This window comes from Cydia splendana, chromosome 2, assembly GCF_910591565.1.
Source record: "Cydia splendana chromosome 2, ilCydSple1.2, whole genome shotgun sequence".
NCBI lineage: Eukaryota > Metazoa > Arthropoda > Insecta > Lepidoptera > Tortricidae > Cydia > Cydia splendana.
In genome coordinates this window covers 23,954,823-23,979,156 of record NC_085961.1, presented here as the reverse complement: position 1 = coordinate 23,979,156, position 24,334 = coordinate 23,954,823, and the positions used below count along the sequence as shown (strand labels likewise).

Sequence of the window (24,334 nt, the reverse complement as noted above, 5' to 3'; positions counted from 1 at the left end):
CCGGTATTACTAAGCACTCGTAATTTTGTATTCAACAAAGTTAAAAGCCTTTCAGATAGGGATCAGCCGCGTAAGAACAGATGGGTATAATGATACGTTCAGACTTATCAATGTTTAAGCAAACGTGTAGATTTTAACACTTCAGACGACATTCAGATTAAAAAAAAAATGTGTTGTCTTAAATCGTAGCCGCGAACATGAAAATAACCTCGATTGAATTGATTCGAACGATTTCAAAATCGAAGGCTGATCAACCCCTGTGGCCAAAATTTCCCCTTTTATTTTACCGTCTGATCATTCCATGAAACATTATCTCCCAACATCTATAATAACAACGTTTAACTTTTATTTTTACATCCACCGTGTTGCAAAATATCATAAGAGAGATGGTCCGATTATTCCTTAGATGTCGAATCTAAGAATAGTCGTAAATTGGCACGGGTTTGAACCCGAAATAAACCAATTGCGAACACCTTAAAGTCTATACTCCAATAAATAACGTCTGATTTATGAAAATTTATCATACTCTTGTGGTTTAATTTTGAAATGATCTACTGACGAGCAGAAAGTGAATAACTGCATAATCAATGTCACCGGATTTACGACTTTGTGCTTTATGGGATAGGTGGAATTTTTGTTCGAGGTGCATCGTAAAGACGACATTTTTGGTGCGTGAGGCTAGAAGTGTGTCTGCGTATTGTTTTGATAAGCTGCAGTACGGGTTCGCGAGATTTATTACTGGTATGATTTAATGCGAATAAACTACTCGCCTTGCGGTCGCTGTATTGATGAATGCGCTGCGTCTAGCGCTCACCTATATTCTACAATTTATGAAGGCAAATTAGCGCATCTATCAATAAACTAATAACCTTGTCAATAACCTTTGTGGACGACCCATACATAATCCAATGGCAGCCCTTATAAACTACGATCCGCTAAATACCAGGTAATTAACGTGCTCGCCATATGTCAATCAAACAATTAAATTCAATTTTCCTACAGATCGTAATTTTAAAGTTAACCAACATTATTTAAGCATCCGGATTTTTTCAACGACGTAATAGCTATGTGCCGCGTTCTTAAAACATCAGTTGGTAATTATTGCGAGTCCTGAATGAAATGATAATAGCAGCTTGTTCGTTATTTGTAGATTGGCAACCCTGTCGCTGGAGGGCCAATGGGAACGTTGTACCGCGGCGCCTGCGCATGCTCGCCCGCTGCGCCCGCGCGGGATTAACGAGGAAACTGGCAATACTGACATTTGAAGTTCAGTGTGTGAACGTTAGAAAATAAAATGGCATGTAGGATGGCGGTGGCAAATTTTTAAGTTTACTGTAACTGTTAACAAATCATTGGTTATGAATTTCTTATTGAGCTAACCACTTATGCCAAAAATGTAAGAATCCGTCTAACCTAACTTTGCACGGACTTGAATAGAACAAATGAGGGATTATCATTATAAACGTCATATTTTCACAGAACTTTATAAGCCTACTTATCTTTTTATATAGTCGCTTTTTAAAATTAACTAAATTTAGCCTTTGACAACATAGCAACTGTACCAATAACAGCATAATAAAATCTATTACATACTCAGCGATGAGTGATCCAGGCGACTGGCACGGGCTGTTATTCAAGACTCTTATACAGCACATTTATATAAATTACCTAATTTGAGTACGACCTATGATTCCTTAAAGTCATTACGAATCTTGAGCTCAAGCTTATACTAGGGACGACTTAAGGTACAAATAAAAGTGCTTCGTGAAGAAGGGTCGTAGTAATTCGCCCGCTCCGTATTCGTTGGAAACGATATAAATCAAATGCAGTTGGTAGAGATTTGCATGTCACAACTGTTGAATTTATTGCAGTAGCAAGGTCGCTGCGGTCTTCGCAGATAGCGGTTACGTTAACAATAGGTACACTGTTGTACAGTCACCTTTAATAATACCTATCCCACATAAAGTCAGCTGCAAAAGTAACTTATCTAACTATGCCTCAAAAATACCTACCATTCTGTGAAAACTTAATAAAAAATTATATATATCTATCTAGGTATATGTGTCGCTTAACTTCAAACTCGGGTAAATACATTCGACCCTCTCAGCAAATATCTACCCTATTATCTTTTCTTAATACCAAAATCGCATAATCTGACAGATGGATATACCCGAGTTTGAAGTTAAGCGACACATATCATACCTACATAGAACAATTAAATTGTTGCAGATAATTTTGAACCTGAATTGTCGAGATATATCTGCGCTACTATTTACGCTACTATTGATGCTGTGTGTACAAGATAAAACACGAAATAATGTAGTGTCATATATTTTTTGCAGGTTACTTTGTTAATACAAATACCCATTTTATCCAAGTATGATACGTATACTTACGGTACCGGATATCGCAGGTGAAAAAAATAGCTACAGACCTAGAGGCTTATTCAGATCATGAATTTGATCTGGTTGAAGAAATATAATTTTTTTACCCAGACAGATCATATCGATTACGAATCTAGATCAAATTCATAAACTGTTATTACAATCAGAATACGCCTCGCACTAATTTTATCTCTTGTAAATTATACAAAATTATCTAGTATCACCAACTATAGTATTACATTTAAAAAGCAAATTCAACTCTGATGAGAGGAGGGTTATACAATAATTACCATGAATGTGTTTTTAAAATAGTTACAAGTACAATTTATTTAATAATCAACACGTGACTCTACTTACAGCTTATAAAAGCGTAAAAAACAACGTCGCTACTATTTAAAAAAGCAGACATTGTTGTATACTTATTGAGACTTACGACCTTTTACAGTGGTTAGGCTATACTGGTTTTTAAAGGTATGTAACTGAAGGTAACAATTAGGGTGGCCGGTAAATCAACATTAGGTCTACGGGAAATGCCGACGATTATACGATCGATGTGCTGGTTTGTCCGTTGCCTGGTTAAAAAATAAAAAGCGACCACTATTTCGACGCGATTTGAGCAATAAATCTGAAAATATTCGTATACTGCTGTTTACTAGGACAGTTATCTAATTGTCTCAGATTTTAATTAAGATTATTATTGTGGTCGAATTCGATTTGGCTACTCAGGTTACTCAGGTATTCACGGCATTGTAAAGCAGTTTTACTAAAGAAATAAATAAGTCCTAAAATAATCCGACTTAAATCTCAACCTTACTCAATATTAACAGCTAGCTCTAGACCTATTACCAGAAAACGATAGCACTTAAGGATAATAATATAATAATTCATATAAGAATAACCCTTTATCAAGACCGTGGCGGCGTTAGCAAATTGTGCTGCGCCCAGGCTTGATACTAGCGTGATACACGCTATGTATTATCATACTGTCGAACGGTGTCAAAATGCATATGAGATGGTTTTTAAGACATGATACTTGGTCGAAAAACCACATAAAAAATATTACGGAAATGAAATGGGAGGTCTATGAATAAAACATAAATTAATCAACTGAACTTATGACCTCGAAACCGAAACATATGAATAAGTCTATACTTAGTCCGTTAGGGCCACTTGCACCATCCCACTAACCCGGGGTTAACCCAGTATCAAATTGTATTGGTAACCATGGTTACTCCTGGTTTAACTGGTTAACCGCGGGTTAGTAGGATGGTGCAAGTGGCTCTTAGTTAGCTAAAAAAAATCAATAAAAGGCACATTTTTAAAAATTGAAAGATGAAAAAAATGTATTATATCTGGTCGACCTCAAAAACCTTGAAATCATAAAATATACAAGAAAGTGTGACTCGTGTCAAATTATCGCATAATGAAATAAAAGTAATATTAAAATGGAATAACTTTTATAATATGAGAGCATTAAAATGTTGTAAGAGTCAAATTATCACGCAATAAAAACGTTTAAGTGACATCGTCATCAAATCGTTTTTTTTACAAAACAACTTATTAACATTTGATTTTAGGAATGATTTTTTTTATAGGTAGTTGTAATATATTGTACATTTTGGAATATACAGTTTACATAATACGAGTAATGTGGGTGATCATAATTAATACTTTGTATTTAATAGAAACCGTCGGCTTTAGAAAATATCATCGGTAATCGTTTATAATTTTAGCTGTCACAGATAATAAATTCCCTCCTGTCACGATTCGCTTAATAAATTCCTTATTTTGTTGCAGATTCTAGCCAGAAGACCTTCAATATTCAGCATACTGCGACTACCGAAACGCAGAGGTGACGTATGGAGCGAATTCCATATGGCACTTACACACGCAAACCTGTTATAAAGACATAAATATCGGCACCAAGAGCTACCTATCAAAACGCACATTAAATTAGGTCGGTGGGTAATAGAATCGAAATAATAGTTACCCTCAGCCGTAAACGGCTTTATAGCACCTTTTTAACATAAATTACTGCTAAATAAAACACAAGCGAATAGAATGTTTATTGTTCTAATAGTCTTACAATGACAATAACCAAATACAAAAGTAACACAAGTGAATATAATGTTTATTGTTCTAATAGTCTCACAATGACCAGATATGTACAAAAATTATACTATTCACCCAAAAAGGCGTATGTCTATTACATTTTTAAATACACTTACGACAATAATAAATTATCTGGGCCGTTTTCACTGAGCGGTGGGAAATTTAACAACTGCTCCATATTACTAAATCTAATGTACTAGATTTGTTCTGTTTATCACCTTTAGTCTAGACACTAAACTAACAATGCTGGGTTAGCCTTTTCGGCCTTTTATTAGCACTTAAATGTGTGAGTTTTTCGTGTTACTTGTAGGTAAATAAGTAAATAAATAAAAACAAATATTACTATGCAAGCTCTTTTGACTCGGTTGTGTTCTACTACGAAAATATAGGACAATATTATTACAATATGATATTCCGTACATTAGTATAACCTAGATTTAGAGCTAGACTAGAATATATAAGACACAATTTTATTATGAAGTAAACTAAGTAGAGTATCTTACATGTCAGACTCCGCGCTTATACAAATAACTATCATAAGCTAGCGCTGCGAGCTTAATGCTATCATAAACACACCAAAAGCGATATAAATTATTTATCAATCGTACTAGTCAGCACTTGGATAACAATAAACAATGGTAAAACATTCTGTACAGTCGGACACAATAACAGTAGGAGTGAGCCTTACCCGCTACGGCCATAACTCATAACGGAGGGAACGATGCAGCGCTTGAAAGCGGGAATACTGGAGCGAACTGCTGGTGTATTCCTATTTGTCCCCGCACCATGAGCATAAGGGGACAAATGAGAAATTTCTATTTATTTTGTACATTTATTAAATCGTATTTACATATATCCACACATACCTTACCTACCTTACAGATCTAAAGATTTTCAATAAGTATGCACTTTTTTGATGACAGCGAGGACAAGTGGAAATTACTCATTTGTTACAACTTTGATTTCATAACGGATTCGTTCGGGACAAGTTTACCTAGTTTGAAGCTCGACAAGTTTCCCAAAATGTAAATTTATTTTTAAATAAAGCATGCAAATGTGGGAAGACTATTTTAATTTTTAACTTTTGATAAATGGACGTGTTTTAGCTGGTAATTGTTCATTAAAATGAGTTATATTGACAGAAGCCACTTAATTAAGCCTTTTTATTTATTAAACGCTTATCTGTTTTAAGTTCCTAGAGATCGCAATCGTGAGATATTTGAAACGGCGGAAAACAACAATACAATCTACAAACGGAGATTCTTTACAGGAAACATATTTAATTCGAAATTAATGATAATTTTATTCTACATTGCATAGACACCAGCGAGTTTACTTACATACAATTAACTATTTGAAAATCTTGATCTCTTGTGAAAATAGAAGATCTCTATTTGGCGGCAAAAAAAACCGTTACATATTTCTTAATTATGACTCATAACTAACTCCATTAAATATTTTCCCTTTGCACGTACGAAAACATATTCCTAAACCTATTTTAGTCCACAGCAAATATTATTTTAACCTTGAGAACCCTTTTCAAGCCACATGCTAAAAAACGCCGATGTGCTACTGTTTACAAACACGCAGATTCCAACCGTTCGCCATAAACAAGATACTTGCTAGATCATAAAATTCGTCACATCCCGTGGTCTAGCAGTGCGGGTACTTTTTATTGGGTCCTTGAACTTGGTTGGTAACAATTGGGCCGGTCGATAATTCAGCTCCACGCTTGCGGCTCTAATGACCTGTTACAATTGCGGATGATATCATTCGTAATAGCAGTGTTAGGTAACTAAAGTAAGCAGGTGATTGCGTAAAAAACGGTCCAATTTGGACGGTTTCTATCTGGTTGTGTCTGTGCAAAGTTTAGGGGCTCTCAAAGTTTTTTCCTGTCGCGCCCCTTTTGTATAAGATCTGCAGCTAAAATACTTAGATCAACACGTACTGGGGAAAATTATAACCAACATTAGATAAATTATATGTGACACAAAATAGTTATAAAATCACGTTTTTATTACATGAACCGTTTTCGGTTTAATTTTAAATATTGTTCGATTTATTCGAGACATGATTCGAACGTCGAATGCAACGCGCAGAGCTCCAAAGCCCGCAGGGTGCAAGGTAACGGAATTATGGTACAGATTGTACCCGATGACAGAGACGGTCTTTCTCACAAATCGGTGTCCCGACCGTAGTACCTACTCGATTATTCGTAATTCAAAAATGGTAACTGATTTGTATCGATTTGAATTTCAGAGCAATATATGAATCAACGCGTCAAAATTACTTCTCTAGCAAGCCGGTCTTAGCACATCCGGATTATTTTTGTAATCAAGATAGACTAAAAATCGCAGCCAGACGGTGTACTTAATGGAATTTTTTGCTGCAGAGTGCGAATTAGCTCTCGAAAAATATTTATATCTTCCTATTCCTAGTATGAAGAGAGTAATTATACATAATTAGTCATATCCACAAATGTAATTAAGTTTATGGCTTAATTAAAAACACGCGTTCTTATAAAATTTATGATTATGCTCACGTTTTACGTTACCATATCTATGCATTTTGTAAGTATAGGTATATGTACCTATCTCTGGACTTAGTAAATCGGGCTTTTCACCATAATTCAATTTATCAACAATTAAAATTGGAAAATAGTTTTACGGGGTCAGAGATTTTTAACTATTCTACGAAATTTTCAGTACAAATAGGTACAAACGTCTTCATCAGGGCCTCAGCTGCCCGAGGTCCGTGGCTAGTCCTGAAAATTGGCGTAGGCACTAGTTTTACGAACGCCTGTAAAATTGTTAAATGTCTCTGGTATAAGGTAAATGCGTGTATAACGGAACATGCGGTACCTAAATGCAGCACGGCAAATTGGCGATCTTTGACACGGGAACAATGGAGCGGATTTATGACGTGCGGCGTCTGTCGCGGATTCAATAATCCTGCGCGGACGCCGGCCCACGAACGAAGAGAGTACGTTTCATACTGGACGCCTTCGTTGTTTGATATTTATTTAAAAACTAGGGAGGCTAGCAAGTTCAAGTCGTAGTCAATACGCTATACGCTGACAAATTAATCCTGCTTAGTACCTCTAGTCCTGTACTGTAAACCTTTCTTGCATCCCTTCTTCTTTCTTAAGAGGATTCCGGGATATCCTATGCTACTTTCTAAGTTATAAATTATAAATGAAATTATTTTAAAGCTACATGTATGCATAATTTCATCCTAATACGTTCTGTCGTTTTTGCTGCGTGAAGGAGGAACAAACATCCAAAGATACAAACTTTAACGATATAAACTTCCTTAAACTTTAATCAACTTTTTGCCTGCAAAAAATGAGAGCAAACGAGGATACCTAATGATATACCCGACGACGACGAGGGTATACCTATACTAATATCCTTTTTCGTATATCAACAAATAATAATAAGTACCTTAATAGGCTAACGCGTGGCTACTATTAAATTATGAGTATTATGACCTAACTATTTGTCTGATGTCTGCAAAAACAAAATTATCCAGCAAATATTCCGTGCCATGAGTTAACTTACCCAAAATATGCACGCGCCCTTACATTCAGTTCTTTATGGTGGTACCAACTTGTATAATTGTAATTGATTTGCATAGCAGTGCAATCCGTCCATACATGAATGAAAAATGAGTGCTCTTGACAAAACGTGAGTGACATCATTTTGCAGGCCAAAGTGGAACTGGCTCGAATTAGACTTAGTGTGAATTTGTCGGAACTTTTATGGCTAAATTGTCGACTAGATTTTAGATGGTTGGTTAGTAAAATCTTATATTTTTTAACTCTTTCATGCTTTTAATTCTATTTATTAATCTAATTATGCTTCAGTTCTCCATAAAAAGAACCCATATTTTAATACTTATTTATATTGACTAGGTATTAACATTTACCGCTATAGTTAGTAGGGAGTGGAGAAGTTCCACTATATCTAAAAAATCGAAACACTACCTGACCATATTATTGTAACAGTAAAAATTCCAACGAAACCATTGATAACATGTTCTACGAACACAATTGTGGCAAACACAGGCTTTTAAAAAAGATCCGTTAACCAACAATTGCAGTGGTTGCGCAACGTTTTTTGGACAATAAAACCGTTAAAAGCTTTATTAGGGGACAGCCGAAACAAAAGTTTCATACCTGACTGACAAAAAACATACTTCGCAAAAATTGTTAAAGAGGTCGTAAAACACGTAATTGTCGAGCGAACCCAAACAAACCGTAACCAATTGAGACAAATTTTATTAGCTAATAAAATAAATTGAGCCATTCAAATTAGATGTATTGCTAACACCTTAAAGCACTGTTTAAGGGAGATTGTTTTAGAATCACAGCTGTAGTGACGTCAACACACAGCTGATGCCATAAAATGAGGAGGGAACCACAATAAAAGAAGGGTCGCACCTTTATATGTAGAGCGGCGTTCCACTGAGTAAGCTTTTCCCTCGTGTTTCTACTTTTTTGGACAAATGCGGACGGAATAATGTGCCTACGTTGTAATTACTACCAAATAAATTTGAATTTCATCAAACTGTTTGTATTTTATACAAATTACAATAAATTCTGCATAAAAGCATGTCAAATTATAAAACTCAAATGTGGAACTCGTTTCGACATCATGCCTCCTACGTTGTCGGGCGGCGAGCGGCGTCCGTTAATCGTAAACTTTATACGTAACTGCGTCCGCGCAGACTGCGGCGAAAACCAAAAGAGCACAAGTGTCGTTGATTTTCTAAGGTTTTTACGATGTTTTATGCCAGCTGAGTTTGTGACGTTCGCACTGACTCGGGCAGGTGTGAACATTATCTTAATTCAGCTACCGGCCGATCGGAAGGTGTGTTGCCGGCTTAGTGGCGTGCGGAAAGTTTATTGAAATTTTAAACAGCGATAACCCTTTTAATAAGGTAATTTCAGTCCAAGAGCAATTTGATTAGAAGGCATTACGTATCGGGTTACTATATGGGAAATTTACCGCTAAAATTAAGCTTTAACTAAACAAATTTTAAAGAAGCGTTATTTGATCGTGTAGTTGACTTGTTCGCGTGATTGACTGTTACGTACCTACACACATACTCGTAATTAACAAGTCATTGTTTGACGGATTGCTGCTAAACGTTTTCTATAATTGTCACAGCCTACACAATTGATTGACGCACCCACCCATTATAGTGCGCATTTTCTCAGATATTAGTTACCGAATCGATGTTTTTTCAACAACTACAGGTACCTACTTAGAAAGTATAGTAGCACCACTGAAGATAATCAATCAATTTTACACATAAAAATAGCAACTTATAACTATGAAGAGTAATAGGCATTTCATTCTGCCATTTACAAAATAATAATTAAGCTTACCTCACAACAACACGATTTACCTAAGTAAATAGTACGAGTAAATAGGTATCTGATATTTATCAAAACGAAAATTATTTTTCCTCCAACGTTTTCTATTTCTATAATTGGCTAAGTGGTTAGAACACTTGTAGGTAAGTTCATTTGAATAATATGTATCAATTACTTATCCTATTCCTTCATACGAATCATACGATTGAACGTGTTAAAATACAACTTCGGTGCCGGCACTCCATAAATCTCCCCACTTAACTATTAGTGACTAGCTGAAAGTTCAGTGAAAACAATACCTAGTTTAGTTTGAGAGGTCAGTCGGAGCGGAGGTCGCCGGCCTCTGCCCTGGATACCTGTAAGGCACCGGCACAATGGATTCAGGTGAGTGTTACTCCTGATTTCAGATCGTTTTAGCCAGAATTTTATTTAATTCAATTCTTTTACTTCGATTTCCTTTAGTTTTTAATGAATCACATATTTTTTCAGCAAATTTGTTGAGTTGAAGCTAAGTTTAAGAATTAAGATTGCATTCTACAAAATAAATTGCAAACTTTATCCCTAAACATTACCTACTGACATCTTAGTAGTTCCTTTGATGTTCTATGTGCACTAATTAAATGTAATTATTAAGCCTATTTGATTGGAAAAATTGCACTAAATATTTCACAGCAAATCAATTACGTTGAGCATGTGTAGCGTGATTTTTTATACATTAATAAGACCGATTTAGCTAAACCGGCGGCGTGCACTAACAGTTTAATAGATAACTCGAATAGCTGAGACCTAGGCAAAGCTATTAGGTTAAGCAACTACATACTTTCTGTTTCGCTTATGCAAGTGCAGGTTTTTGTCCCCTAATGCGAGTGGTAAGACTCTGGTACATTGTTTGTGGACACATATTTCACCGGCCGACGCTTCGTGCTCTCGCATTCATAACGAACACGGTCTTTGAACTTTCAAATTAACCAACATATTTTAATGCTCAAAAATAGTTAAATTACAGGAACTGTTTTTTGTGATATTCCAATCATTTTACACATACGATTATCTTTGTTTAATTGATATACTTAAATAAACTATCGTAAACTCAGGTACCTTAGTCCACAACATACAACTGTGTTCTAAATTCAATTTTGTGTAAAATATGCATTTGTACATTTTTTGAAATAATGTTAAGTAGGTATACTCGTATGCTATAGAAAAAACATTTAATACCTAGAGTAAGTAGTAAAAGTATAAGTAATTAAATACACTATTCATTAATCAACTTTAAAAGACTAATATAGTTATAGTATACGACTAAATAGGTAGGTAATACCTGAGTTTGCGGTATTTCAAAATCGATCTTTTTCACAATTTTAAAGAGAAGCAACATTTTATGCAGATAGCGACTGTATTATCCGTTGTAAACATGGAACGCATAATGCTCACGTATTGCAAATGCAATGCAGTAGGAAATTCTAATTAAAATTCTGCGTACACGTCGATGATTCCACCATTCGTGCGCTGACCGTCAACATCTTTGATGCGTGTGAAAAAGTAAAAGCGGACACTGTTACAACAATTATAATCACTGTAATACACTTCACAAAGCATCATTCATTCATTCATTCACTTCATCGATGGAAGAGTACGCCAAGATACATGCCTGGTTCCAAGACCAAGCCCGAAGACAAAGAGACACAATCCACCAAAAGTTATTGCCTACATCTTCCCTTGCTTCAGCTGCCACAGACGCGGTCACAAATGCTGGTCCACATAAGCTTATATACAGCCACGAGAGATGTTATCCGTCGCGTATAGAATGCGTATATCATTTGTCAAGATGTTAAAGGCGTCTCATGATGAATACACTTATGTAGCTTTGAAGAGGAGATCGTGGGTTGTGACGCTCATGTTGATGTCAGTCCTTCTTGGGCGCGCACTGTAGCATATCTCAAATTGCAAATTGTTTGTACGTGTTTGACATCACAAGAACACTGATCGAAGGCCGCCAATCGTCCTGTGGTAGGTCACTTGCATATTGGACACTAGAATTCGGCTCACACTATGCTGATCGAACGTCCATTGCATTCAAATTTTAGGGCTACACTGAACGTTAAATTTAAACACAAAGAAACGCCGCCTACGGAAAGGTGGATATCTTAATTTCGAAGTTTTTCGGTTACTAAATTATAATTTACGATTGTGTTCCTGGCCGGTGCGTTGTAAAAAACGGTCTCTATAATAGACATGTTGTTTTTTTACCCGCATGTATTTCTAAATGGAGTTGAGCTTTCGGCGTTTCGGACCCCGTCTTTTGGTCATTTTGAAGTTGAACTACGATAACTATGTTTTTCTCTTTCGTCGAAATCACTTTATTCCAAGATACTTCTAAGGTTACACATAGGTACACTATTTTTTTACAAGTTCTTAAGTACAAATTAAAACAGTAATTCATTTAAAAAAGTACAATGATCTAATTATTTCGATAAAATAAAATATAATACCATATATTATGGCAATTACTAGTATAAATACAACTAAACAAGTTTAGTTTAAAGTAACCTTTTTTGAGAACCTACTTCATAACGTTCAGTTAATAAAAATAGATTTTGCTATGAAAAAGTTTGAAAACAATCATATTATTATGTGTCTGAGAGGGACAGGTATATATTTACGAATTCGTCTGCAAGTGAGAAGGGTTTATTAGCTAAGTATGTGGAGGGCCCATACATCAAGGAACGCGACGCGGCGCTTACGCATCCACCGTTCTATTCATTCAAGTCGATATTGTCGACATTTTTTTCTGTCCCACTCATACAAATTAAAAACTACAAATAACAAATGAGACGTAAATACCTACTCATAGACTAGGCGCTTTCGTTATCTTACAGAATAAAAAGTTGTTCGTTTCCCAACGTATTTTAATAGCTACCTGATGTTCACGTTATCGATAGAACTCAAATGGATTGAAAGTATTGAAACATTTTACTAACGGCTTCCATTTAAAATTAAATTCGCGAACGATAATCGATTTAGAAATTCAAACTTTAAAAATACATGGATTTTTATTCAATTGTTCAGTTCTATAGCTTTCTTTTTAAGTCGTAGGTGTTCAATTGGAGTTAGTATGAAGTTTTTATTGTCCAATAATTGGTGATTCCTACTGTAGTGGAGTGTTATAAAGTTTATGGCTGGTTAATAACTTATAACAAGGCGTGAGTCGAATTGGTGATTGGCATGACCAATCCTGAAGAGTTTGTTACGGACTCGTACATTTGATTGACCAAGAACAGTGCCAATTAACAGTCTAAGGAAAATTTCTAAGAAATGCATAGTATAAAAAGCATTTTTAGACGAGGCAACATGATTTTTAATTGACGACTAGCGAGTTTAAGATAGATGCATCAATATTTTTAACGAGTTCTAGAATGACAAAAAATGGCCTATAGGTAACTTCCATGCGGACAACACGACAGGTGACAATATTCTTGTCCTACTAAACAAAATCAGAAATTTATATATTAATAGGTACATACATTTTATAATTTGATAAGCAAGAATAATGAAGAATTAAGTAATTTTTCTTAACCGATTCTCACGACTTAAACACCTTATCAGTGTCCATAATACCTACCTAGTCGCCTGAAAATGTTACGGAAACGGAAGAGATAATTATCTGCCTAAATAAGTAATTATCTCTAGTATATCTACATATAAAATAGTTGTGTAGTAAAACTACACACATTGTACCTATTTAAAATTCATTAGATTATCAAATTAATTCAATAATTAACTTAAATACCAAGTCAATTAAGTAATTTCAATCTACCGTTAGATTAGCAATTTTAATTAGAGATGCAGCGGATAGTTGTTTGGCCGGATACCGGATATTCGGCCTGCCCATCGGCCGAATATTCAATATCCGGTCGCCGAATATTCGGCCGGCGGAACTATACCTACATTTCGGTTTTTCAGGTGCGCATTGTGCAGTTGACCTGTTCCGTAGTGAACGTTCGCGCGGACTCTTTTCTAGATTCGAAATTAGTAGGTACGCGTATTTGTCTGTGGAATTACTTATGATCGTGACTGTTTCTTAGATCCAATTTTCTTCACTCCGAAATCAAGCTAGATGTTACTATCCGGTATCCGGCCGGATATTAAAATAATGGCCGAATAGTAACCGAATATCCTGTGCATCTCTAATTTTAATGACCTAACAATGGACTAGAGCAAGGCTAGCCTTAGGTTATCTATGTAGAGCTGGGTTAGGAAAACCCCATTAAACTCGACTTAGCCCAAAAAGAAGATTCTCGGTTCAATGAAATGCTAGTTTCGGCACGAAGCCCTGTAAATAACGCAGATAAGACCAAAATATCTTAAAATCTTCCGAAAATAATTCGCAAAACTAACTCTTATGACGTGTACAAAAGGCTCACTAACAACGGATATTTTACGACCAAACACGTTTAAATAGAAACTAAACTTTATTATGTTACTTGTAAGGTTGAGATCAGCTTGAAGAGGCATCCTCCGCATTGAAGGAAAGAACAATATGAAATGTACCTCGCATAGCTTACGTGAAATTAATTGTAGTTTCAATTTTCTGTAATAACGAGTACGTGTTACGGAAATTAAAAAGGCAATTATGGGTATTTTTAAAACTTGTACATTTTCTGAACTCCTTTTACACTTTCTAAGGGTATTGTTATGTATAAGTACCTACTGTATTTACATCGATATTTAGAAACTGAGATCAGATTGAGCATCAAATCTTGAACCACATAAATTTTACCAAGGACTTTTCTACCACTAAGCCTATCGATCTCTTCATACATCGAATTGAAGCAATTGTTACCTAAGACCACTATGATAACAGCATTTTATTAACGTTACGTAAACTTGTGATGAAAATCTTTGCTTCCTAAACAAGAATTTATAAGGTCTACTCGGGACCTAATAGGCTGCCAAAGCAAATTAGACTCTATTAACATACTAACTAGGTTCAGTGTCGCGGCTCCCGCGAGGCGCGATTAATTGCCTTCAGGATGGCCGCCCATGCGGAGCGAAGCGAAAATGTTCATGAATAAGAAACAGCTCCGAGCTATGATGAGGTTTTAACACTTGAAGCTTGCAGCTTGGAGTAAGATGTATTTGTATGTTACGGTCAGTGTAACAATTTAGATGAAAATATAGATAGCGAAGAAAAGTAATCTTTAAAATTTAAATTTAAAAAAATTGATACTTTTTTTTGCTAAGACACTACACTTTATAAAACAATGTCTTCCGCCGCATCTGTCTGTATGTATGTATGAATGTATGTTAGCGATAAACTCAAAAACTAGGTAGGTACGGAACGGATTTTCATGCGGTCTTCACCAATCAATCTTGAGGAAGGTTTAGGTATATAATTTGTTAAGGTTTTGTGTAACCCTTGCGAAGCCAGGGTGGGTCGTTAGTTACGTAATAAAACTAAGTTTCCCAAAGGCCCTAATAGTTCAGTGAAATTAGCTAAAATTACGGCATAATTAATAGAAGACTTTTTTTAATTGGGATATGTACGTTGTCGACCGAGGTTATTTTTCATCAACCCTCCCCTTCCCTCCCCCCTCTGCGTCACCCCCCCACACCCCCGCAAAGGGTCCAAAACCTAGTTTTTCTCAATTTTGAAGAAATCCGTTCAAGATACAGAAAAAGGGTGTAGGAACGAAGGGATCCTTATTAAATTTTCTATTTATCTCTTATACACACTATATTGCTATCACTTATAGTTTTTGCGCAATACGTCACGGAAGATGCTATTTTTAGCATTTTCAGTGTTTTTTTTCTTCTAATGACTTTTCTCAAATAACACTTACGATATCTTTCACGCTTTTAGGGTTCCGTACCTCAAAAGGAAAAACCGGAACCCTTATAAGATCACTCGTGCGTCTGTCTGTCTGTCCGACCATTCCCCCCCCCCCCCTTTATCTCTGAAATTACTGGGCCTAAAATTTTGAAAAAATACACAAAATAGTACTTTACCTATAGATAATAGGAAAACCTATTAGAAATGTGCAGTCAAGCGTAAGTCGGACTTATGTATGGAACCCTTGGAACGCGAGTTCGACTCGCACTTGACCGGTTTTTTTATTTAAGTAAATAGTTAATATGTTATTTAAAATGGGTATTATTTATTGAAAGAGTTTGTGTATCAGGGAACCTTGTTCACAAGGGACGGTAAGCATGATAAAGACATTGAAAGGAGAGTGAATGCTGGAAAACGTATGAATGGGGCACTTAACGCTTTTATGAGCAGCCAGAAGGTGTCGCAAAAAGCACGGTTGGCTGTTCATAGAGGGGTGTTGGTGCCTACACTTATGTATGGTAGCGAAAGTTGGGTATGGCAGAAGAGGCATCAGAGCGAAGTGAATGCAGTGGACATGAGAGCGCCGAGAAGTATGTGTGTGGTGTGAGATTGCAAGATAGAATTAGGAACAGTGTGATAAGGGAAAAGTGTGGACTGAATGTTGATGTAGTGACTAAAATTGAGAAAGGTATTTTGAGATGATTTGGACATGTGGAAAGAATGAGTGAAAGAAGGCTAATTAGAGAGTGTATAAGGGAGAAGTGGAAGTGGGAGTTGGAAGGGGTCGACCTCGGCGGATTTTCTCTGATCAGATCGGGGAAATCCTGAAGAAAGGCCAGGTCAAGAGCACCCTAAACCGGCGAGCGTGTATGAGGAATTTAATGAAAACGAAGGAAGCGAAAGAGGTATGTCAGGATCGTAGCAAGTGGAAAACCGTGGTATCTGCCTACTCCTCCGGGAAATAGGCGTGATTATGTATGCATGTGTTATTTATTATTAAACTAATTCATTTGACGGTCCTATGTCATTAATAAAATACATCGCCTTCAAATATTTTTAATGTCAGCTAATATCGTTATTAACCACTTGTCTGTATATGAAACGGATCCTGACCGAAATTTATAGGTACCTACAGCACAACCGAGGGTGAACCCACGATTTTTGATCACCACGAACATCTTCTTCCTCGCGTTAGTTGTCGCTTTTCGGTGAAGGAAATCATCGTGAGGAAACCGGACTAATCCCAGTAAGGCCTAGTTTCCCTCTGGGTTGGAAGGTCAGATGGCAGTCGCTTTCTTAAAAAGTCTACGTCAAATCATGGGATTAGTTGCCAGCGCACCCCAGGCTCCCATGAGCTGTGGCAAAATGCCGGTGGTGGTCAAAAATCGTGGGTTCACCCTCGTTTGTGTTGTATAAAATTCGGTCAGCGGGCGCAGCACGGTTCCATTTTTATCGCCTATCACTATGCGCGTCCCTTTCGCACTTACATACTTGTTAGAGCGTGACAGGCATGGTGTGGCAACATAGAGGTACAATAATAGAGAGGAAACGGGGGAGGGGCCAAATGACCGAACGAGATACACTTATAGAACTTTCAGTAGGAGTAGCAAGAAAGCGGTACTATTGCTTGTCCTTGTCACAGTCTCACTTTTTGTTTGTTCCCCACCATAAATTTAGTATGGGTTATGGTGGGCAACAAATAAAAAAATTCATTTCATTTCATTTCATTTCAATAACCCGACCGAAATACGTAGATTATTGTTTTTGGTATATTGTCAGGAATGTTAAAATGTGTTTTTAATATTGTCGCATTGCGTATATTTTGTCCCTCACGGAGGCACGCGCACACCACTTCTATAGGCTACCTTCTATGTGAGGCAAGCTATAAAAACGCGACCGTGCGATCTGTTTCACAGTCAAGTGGTTAATAGTAACGATCTTCGGTGAGCTTAAAAATGTTTGAAAACGATGTATGTTCAAAATGGCATAGCATCGTCAAATGAAGGAGTTTAATAATAAATAATACACCATTTTAAAGAACATATTAACTATTTATTTAAATTGAACAAAATTTGGCGATATCGTAAGTATATTTTGAGAAAAGTTATCTTACAAAAGAAAAAAAACTTAAATTCTAAAAAAATTGCATACATGGTGACAGATTTCACAAAATCTATAAGTGATAGCACTATAGTGTGTATAAGAGATAAATAGCAAATTTACTAAGGATCACTTCGTTCCTACTCACTTTTTCTATATCTTGAACGGTTTTCTTAAAAATTTAGAAAAACCGCGTTTCGGGCCCTTTGCGCGGGTGTGGGGGGGTGACGCAGAGGGGGGAGGGTTGGGGAGGGTTGATGAAAAATAACTTCGGTCCGTAACGTACATATCCCAATTGAAAAAAGTCTTCTATTAATTATGCCAAGTTTTCCATATATTTTTTTCCAGAAGCAACGTACTATAATTGCCTCCACAGGTTAAGAGATTCACTAATATTATTGATAATACGTCACAAAACATAGGTTTTAGACTGACCTGGACATTGTTATTTAAATTTTATTTTCATCATAATGTATAAAATGTATACATGTTTAAAATACTTTTTTCCCTTTAGTACCTACCTAAATTGAAAGTACTTAAATATCTAAAATACATAAATACATTCTTTAAAATTAATTGTTCGTTACTCTTTTTTCAGATCTTAAGCAGCGGACTGTATCAACACCCATATTAAGAGAAGCTATTTTCAAGCAATGGACTCAGTGGATTTTAAGCTGATGATTCTGATAAAGCATCGCATCGCATCATATCAATGGATGGAGGGCTATCCGATGACGTCACGCGGCCGGCGGGCTTGTAATACTTATTTAGTATCATCATTTTTTGTTCAGCAAACGAAGATGAATTATAGACGCGTGTATTCCCACTCAAGGCTAAGTATCACAAAATTTACAATTTGATACAAAAAATACCTTAGGTGTATTAGGTACTTGTAGATCTGTGTTATCCATTTCATTCAAAAATATGTCTATGAATTACTTATATTTAAATTGATATTTACTGAACCTAAGTGTAAAAAGTGTAAGTGTTATTTTGTATTATTAATAATTACGGAACTGGAAATTGTTTTGCATATAATAGGCACTTAAAACTGGTGTCTATAACCGTTAATTATCAATTTATCACTTAATTATTGAATTGATTCTTCAATTGTTCATTGTAAGTTCTACTGCTTGCTGCGTGTAGTCTACAATTTCCCATGTTGATATTGCTTACGATGTCGAGAGCTTACGATTACCAATGCTACTTTGACCCCTTGCTCTAACAAATGTATTTAGTACCAGAGCGCGTTTACGCTGGCTCGCTTGCCAGTTTGACTTCGATTTTGGAATAATACCCATAGATGTAAGTAAATTGAGGTAGATATGGTACCAGGCGCACGATCGTGAGCCATTAAATATAGGTTCCGGAACCTATATTTAGTTAGTCGTATGGGTGACGCCAACCTGTCAAGTTGTCAAAATCTTTGGATCAAATTTTAGTTTTGTCAACTATGAACGTCACACGTCTACATAAATAAAAGGTCATTGATAATACCCCAGTTAGGTACTAAAGAATATTATACAAGTTTAAGTGTCTTTCGTACAGTCGCTATCACTGCTTCAGATATATCGGAACGGCCAAGACGCTCAAAAATATCTTGAAAATGCACCCCAGCAAGGTGGAAATAGCGGTTGTTTCGACACTGTTTACTTTGTCAACTTAATACAATCAAATCATAACTTATAATATAATCCTAATATTAACAAAATTTAATACTAAGTCTCCCATGGATCCTAAAGGGAATGGCAAACTTTTATTCATGTTCTAAGTAGGTAAAGAATAATAAGAGATTCATGAATATTTTGTGTACCTACTTAAGAAACACAAAATATTCATCATCATCATCTTATGTTCGTTAACAAGGATGTCTAGTCTAAACTAAACCTCATTGCAATTAAAACGTCGGTTTGCCCTGGGTCATGATGAAAACAGGTTTAAAAAAAATTGCCATCAATTTCTTAATCGATTGAATTATTCATCATCATCATCTTATGTTCGTTAACAAGGATGTCTAGTCTAAACTAAACCTCATTGCATTTAAAACGTCGGTTTGCCCTGGGTCATGATGAAAACAGGTTTAAAAAAAATTGCCATCAATTTCTGAATCGATTGAATATACAGAAAACTTTATAAGTGTGACATTTTTGTGTGTAAATATTATTAGATTACACTCCTAAAACAATTAGAATTCTTCGTGGGCACATTGATAATTTGATACCTACTAATATAAATAGCTAGTTAAGTGAATTTTTTTACATTTTTATAATTGTGTTAAAACATACATTTGGCTCGTTTGTTAGGTATACAAATTCGTTATAACTTATAAGTAATACCTAATAAAAATAAATAAAATTTTAGATTTTTCATATATTTAAAGAGTGAGGCTTTTTTGTCTACAGTAAAATTAAAAGCCTACGCTGAGAAAATAATGTTTTCAGATAATTTTAATGTTAAAATACTGTAAAAAGATCTTGGATAGATCCAGCCAAGATTCATTCAAATCAAACGAGCAATTGTAAAGATTACTGTTTACAGAATGCAAAGTGAGCCTAGCCGTGGCAGTGATTTCCAGTGCACGCGTAAACAACCTAGGATTCCTAGGTCACGGCTGGGAACCAGATCCCTAGTGCGATAAATTTAGATTTCCCAACGCTCATGATATTGGCAGTGTTGCATAAAATATTCAATGTTTACATTGGAAAAATATATTTATGAATGTGATGCCTTATAAACTTACTGTACAAGCGCGAAGAGGCATTTTAGTGCCTTATCTATTCGGACTACTTATCATTATCACCATTAACTTTTAAGAAAATAGTATTAAAATACTTAATTAAAACGATTAGAATATTTTTTATACGAAATAACATGAATAAAAAATAGAACTAACATGTTAAATCTTAGGAAAATAAGGCATTAAACATTATGTTGTAAATTAACAGATTTAATCGCTTGTTTTTCCACTTCTATTGAGTAAATTTTAAGATTATTTGAATGGAAAAATAGCTGTATGTAAGAGTACTCGTAGTTACATACGAAAATTATAAAAAATACAGATTACAAACATTTATAACGAAACACAATTATACACAACCAAAATCACACACAAACATGCGCTATTAAAAGTGCACAATATTGATGATTCCACAGCTGCTGCGATGATCGATCTCATCCAAGATGGCGGCGCAGACAGGCGGGCAACGTGCGCATGCACACCTCCGCCGCCATTGCCCGTCAAACCGTTTCCGAATCCACATTTTTTTGACAGAGTTATTTCACTTCACAATGCGTTTTAGTGGCGTTAAAGTAAATTCATTGCAACTTCCTTATGCAACGGTTTTGCTTTTTTAATTTAACAACTTCTTTTTGCTAATTGTACATTTTTAGTAGCTTTATCAACGGCACAATCTTATTTTTTTTAGGATGTTAAAATCAGTTTTTTAACACAGTGTTGTGCTTATTCTGCCACAGACGTGTCAGTGCTTTGACGGTTTGTAGAATACTAAGGTTTAAAAAATGCGGTATTCAAAACAGGAACCATAAAACATATTCTCCCCCATTATTAGTTTACGGGATCGCTATTATGTCCATTTTTGTGTGTATCCGTGTTTGTTTTGGTGGTGTGCGGTAGACGGGCCAATTTCTGAACTGCTAATTCTAAAAGGTCGTATGGTCATTGAAATTACTATTGTTAATAAGCCCATTTCATTTTCTATGGTAAATTTAGGGTGCCATTGCCGTCTATTGAGTAAGAGTCTTTTAAACTAATATCTATTGAGGTACTTTCTTTTGTTGACAGGTTGTAATGAGCAATTATTGAAACTGTTAAGGTTAAACACCGAATTGTACCTATATTAAGTTTTCAAATTATTAATTTTCTTACAGTTAAAGATGAATATTTTGATTGAATTAACAAGATAATGGCGACAGGAGAAAAAGATAGGTAAGTACCTAGTAAGTTTATTTTTCTGAAATAAAATGTACACAATTTTTATATAGGTATTGTATTTGTATAGAGATTTTAGCACTTTAATATAATATTTTTTTGACATTCCATTTCCTGATTTACTCCACTGAACTTGCACAACGTAAAATTGAAGTAGAGTCACCATCTAGACGGGCCATTTCGAGCTATACGTTCGAAGTTCGAACTTATAAGGATAAACTCGAGCTACCGTGAATATAGCCAACTTTTCCCACTTTTTTCGAAAAAAACACGAATTTCTCAAAAAAAATATATGACATCGTATGACTTTTTTTGCTCAGCACGTCCATTGTAATCAACCGCGTCAGTTTACTTGAAGATTTTTTTTTAATCCTGTTTTTACCCACTTTTTTGGCGTTTTAGAGGGCGGGCAAAGATATCCGGGGTTGTGGCCAACATTGCCCACGTCAATTTGGTGCTGAAATACAGCTCTTATGATGATGATGTCTAAGAATCACAAAAAGTTTTTGGGCAATCCTACCATTCCCTGTTAATAACTTATCGATAAGTATGTAAACTTTTGAATAAATCGGGTGGGCAATGTTGCCTACCCGTTTTTGCCCTTTTCCATACAAGACTCACCTAAGCATTTTACAAAGGCTAGGGTTGTCACTTTAGAGAAAACCTGTTACAATAGTTTAATGGCCTAAAATATGAGTTTTGCTGTATTTTTCATGCGTAAAAGGTATAAAACATCTAAATAAAGGATAATAAGACCAATCAAATACAGTACAGTGAAACCTGGTTAATTGGCACCTGGATAAATGGAAAACCTCAATAATTGCAACCAAAAGTCCGGTCCCGGTCCCTTGAGACCAAAAGGCCTCTATAATTGAAATTTTGGAACCTCTATAATTGCAATTTAGATTTTAGTGCATTTCGTAATTTTGCCTCTGTAATTGACCACATTGCAACAAAGACCTCTATAATTGACCCTATGCTAAAAAAATCCGTTATTTTTGCTCTTCTTTTTACCTCTATTATTGAAACGAGTCTTACTTATTACCTCTGTAATTGAAATAATGTAGTTGTAGACAGCAGAAACAATATTTTAATAGCAATGATTATTTTATTTATATCTTCATCCAGAATTCAATTTATTTATTGGATATCAATCACAGCCTGTAGTAGGTGAAATAGTTTTGATTAAATCAAAAACAAAGTATGCTTTTTACATTCTAATAAAACTTTCTTCTACAATTCAAGGGAATTTTTTAAACCCAAATGATAAGAAAATAAAGTAGTAATTAATGTAGTGTAAAAGTGCAAGTATAGACAGAAGCAATATAATATATAGACCAGAAACCCAGAACGTAAGCGTGTAGATAATAGTTATTTGCACCTCCATAAAAGAAATTTGTCAGAACGCAACCTCTATTAATGGAAACCTCTATAATTGACACAACGATTTCTTGAACCTCTTTAATTGACAAGACCTGCTTAAATGAAAAACCTGGTTAATTGACAAAAAATGGCCGGTCCCTTGAGATTGCAATTATCCAGGTTGTATATATTTATAAACTTACTTTAGTGTACAAACATAACCTTCTTTTACTTGCGAAGTTGGGTAAATTTGTCAAAAGTGACAACCCTAACACAAGCCCTTTTTGGTGGTGGGCAATGTTGGCATCCATAGGTCTGTAAATTACCGGATTACATTGCCCACCGCCAAAACTTTTGTGTCTTTAGGCCTTTTTAGATTAAACCTCAATGGACATAATCTATGCTTCATGTTTTATAACTGAAACCCGGAAATATTTGTCAAAGGGTTCTCAATTTTTTTCTAATACATGCATTCATTTTTTAACAATTTTTTGCCCGCCGAAATATACCATATATTTGACAACTCGCTGAAAATTCCCAAGTCAAGTTGTGTACATGTTTGGTGTATAGTTTTGTCACAAATTTAACCTATTTTCTGCTAAAAATAGTAGGGTGGCCATAAGTATTTTAAATTTTTCTACATTAACGAATTTGCTTAAAATTTTCGTTTTGGGCAAAGTTTCCCCTGGTGGCAAAGTTGGCTATATTCACGGTACCTAGTGTTGTTTTAAAATGAATATTTCAAAACTTAAAATTCATATAATTAATATGTCAATAATAATACCAAAAAGGTACCTCTTTTCCTAACTTAAGGTAGATAAGAATAAGAACGTTATAACGTTAATGGACTGAATATTACTAGGTAAGGTATTAGACTACTAATACCGAATATTTCATGTTATGGCATTTGTGTTTATAGTTTGTCAAAGGACTGTCGCATTCAAACATAGATAGAGATAATCATAATATCTTTGTCTTACACTAGTACTAGCACCCAAAAGAAAAGGATGAGTAGTTTTATTGTTCTTATTTACTGACAAATTTGGTTTGACCAACTATAGTTTTTAATATTTCACACGTGCATATACCATGTTCTCAACACTTATTTTCTTATATTATACTATAAGTAGTGTGTACCTATTTAAAAAAATCCTTAAGACATCTATACTTATATCTACTGTCTAAAAAAAGTTACGCTATAAATCACAACTGTT

At 35.3% G+C, this 24,334-nt stretch overlaps 1 protein-coding gene and 1 long non-coding RNA gene across 2 annotated transcripts in view; one reads left to right on the top strand and one right to left on the bottom strand.

Moving 5' to 3' along the window:
- Positions 1 to 4,441, top strand: part of LOC134799689 (uncharacterized) — a 34,148-nt gene extending 29,707 nt beyond the window's left edge. The window contains exon 2 of the long non-coding RNA XR_010145440.1: positions 4,182 to 4,441. This is a non-coding gene — a long non-coding RNA (uncharacterized LOC134799689). The remainder of the gene's footprint in view (positions 1 to 4,181) is intronic.
- LOC134806023 (homeotic protein ultrabithorax) overlaps positions 1 to 24,334 on the bottom strand; it is a 210,180-nt gene that overhangs the window by 174,689 nt on the left and 11,157 nt on the right. The gene's annotated exons all lie outside the window — the stretch shown is intronic.